Below are 3124 nucleotides of genomic sequence, written 5' to 3' on the forward strand. Positions count from 1 at the left end.
CCATTCGAACCTTCCAGCCTGCCCTCTCACACTAGAGCACTTCAGGGCAAGCAGAGGCTTAGGCTTGATTTCTTGTTTTTGCTGATAGGCCGAAGCTACGAATTGTAGACGCACTTACTGGAGACCTCATAGGTCTCAGTCGGAACTTCCTGCGGCTCTTGGACTGCCTACAGTGAGCTCAAACCACTTGGGCTGAGCCAGGTGGATTTTATTCTGGAAATGACGGGAAGGCTTTGGAATCCCATCCGATTCCATAAGTATGTGGGAGTTCAGATCACTTTATAGTGTCTCTCCTAGAGAAATGATCTCATAAGACTGCAAGAGGGACTGTCCTTACACTCTTCTCCCGCCCCTCGCCCTCTTACGCATTTTCATTCAGAAGTCAAACCCACTGTTACCATCTTCCCTCAATGAAGATGTCAAGGAAAATTCTGTAATACGATTTTCCTCACTTGCTAGACTGGTACATAGTTAATGTCTATGACAACTGTGGATCTTTTTTTAAAATAACCGATTCCATCCATTACAGTATCAAAATGAAGTAATGGGGGCAAGAATAAACAACCTGGATATCAAGGAGTGCTTGGGAAAAGGTTGATAGAGCAGAACCAGTATTGGTAAATTACTAAATTCAAAGCTCACATTTATGAAGATGATAGCAAATAGAGCCCAGTCAGGGCCATTGATCATAATTCAATCCTAATTCAGTGTGAAGAGAATACTTTTTTTATTCAAAGAAATACACAAATTTGAAAAAAGTCCTGATGTTATAGTAGTGGGGTCATTAGTATACATTTAAAAATGTCTTTGGAGGGGGCGCCTGGGCGGCTCAGTTTGTAAAGCATGAGATTCTTGATTTTGGCTCAGGTCATGATCTCAGGGTTGTGAGATCAGGTCCCTCCTAGGTTTCCACGCTCTGCATGCAATCAGCTTGGGATCCTCTCTTTCCCTCTGCCTCTGTGCCTCACCCCTGCTCACACACTCTCTCTCAAAATAAGTAATACTTAAAAAAATGTCTTTGGTTACATCATTTTACAATGAGATGTAAAAAATAAGCGGTCAGGTCTATTTCCTACTCACATTCAATACTATTTGTTGCCAGCCAGTATGCTACATTTTACAGACCACTTGTCCCCCCCAAGCCATACTAAGTAGTTAGGATACAGTCCAATAAGTAATTGTAATAGAATTCCTGTAAGTGCTGTAAACACGTAAGTATGTGGAATTTAGTACATGTATTTTCTCAGTCTTCAGTTGTCAGAAGTGGCTTTCAAGGAAGGAAATCTCTTTAGTATAACTCCAAGGAGTGAAAATTAGATGAAGAGAAAGTGGTCTCCATGAGTAGGAAATATATGGAAAACCCTAGAGCTAAGCACCTGCGGCGGATGGGAAGTTGGAAGCTGCTGCATGGCTGACACGTGGAATACAAAGGGTGCAGTGTAAGAGAACATTAGAACATGAAAGCCAAGAGAAGTCGTTTCAGAGTTTAGATTCCACCTAAAAGTTCACGGGGAGTCTTTGAAAGGTTTAAGCATTTGTGCGCAATCATTAAAATTTGTATTTCACAAAAATCCTCTGCCTGCATCTTACAGAATTTCAAGGGAGAGACACTAGTTGATGTAAGAGAGAGGACAGTAACCAGAAATATAAATATAGTACCAGTAGGGATATATGCAGATAGATGCAAGGAAGAGTCAGAAAAGATTTGGTGAGCATATTAACTAAGGTACAGGGCAACCTGTGGTACAAAAGAAACAAAACAACAAAACCAGGAGCTTCTACATGACTGAAGTTTATTTCCCTCTAACTGTCTGGAGGTAGATGGGTGGCCCAGGATTCCGTTCCTAATACTGGCTTCCACTTGCAGTCCACTGTAACAGTTTTCACGGTTCTCCAGCCAGCAGGGAGACAGAAAGGTGTCAGCAGAATAGAATGATGCCTAGAGGCTTGAAGGGCAAGACTTGGAAGTGACATACATCACTTCTGTTCACACCCCATTGACCAGTACTTATTAACAGAGAGAAATTTAATGCTGGGTGGCTATGTGCCCAGCTAAACTTCTGTAACAATGAAAGTGAATAAATATAATGGATAACGACTAGCAGAATGCCTTAGTGATTCATGGGATATGGCATATGGGCACAAAGAGAGGGGACAGGTTTTTGACAGACAAGTGGGTCATTCCCTGCACTGAGGCTGAATGGCAAAGATCTTCCCATTTATTTGTGCCTTCTTCAATTTCTTTCACATGAGTGTCTGATAGTTTTCAATGTACAGATCTTTCATCTCCTTGGTTAAATTTATGCAGTTGTAATACTATTTACAACTGCATAAAAAGAATTAAATACCTATGGATAAAGTTAAGGCACAAATAAATGGGAAGATCTTCCATGCTCACGGCTTAGAAGAATTAATACCGTTAAAATGTCCATATTACCCAAAGAGTCTACAGATTCAATGCAACCCCTATCAAAATCCCAATGGCATTTTTCACAGAAATAGAAAAAAAATCCTAAAATTTGTATGAAACCACAAAAGACCCTGAACAGTCAAAGCAATCTTGAGAAAGAAGAACAAACCTGGAGGTATCACACTTCCTGACTTCAAACTATATTAGAAAGCAATAGTAACCAAAACAGTATGGTACTGGCATAAACACAGACACATAGATCAATGGAAGAGAACAGTGCCCAGAAATAAACCCTCATATATATGTGGTCAATTAATTTGCTACAAAGGGGTCAAAAATACCCAACTGGGAAAGGATAGTCTCTTCAATAAATAGTGTTGGGAAAACTGGACAGTCACATGCAATAAAGGATGAAAATGGACCACTCTTGTATCATACACAAAAATTAAATAAAAAATGGATTAAAGACCTGAAACCATAGAACAAATGAAGACAGAATAATTTTGCACATTAACTCATCCTAAGTGTTCACACTCCAGTGTGCCTTTTCTGTTTTTGAATAAGATATGAGCTTTAACAAAAAGCCACCATCATCATTCATTGGGAATCTCTCCAATATGATATTTGGGGGCAGATTAAAGATAAGTTTCTTGGCTCAGGATCCCAAGGGTAAATTACAGAAATAACTTACAGAAGAACGAGGAAACTAGTACA

This window comes from Ursus americanus, chromosome 16 (genome assembly GCF_024610735.1).
Source record: "Ursus americanus isolate L20-20 chromosome 16, mUrsAme1.1.p, whole genome shotgun sequence".
Lineage (NCBI taxonomy): Eukaryota > Metazoa > Chordata > Mammalia > Carnivora > Ursidae > Ursus > Ursus americanus.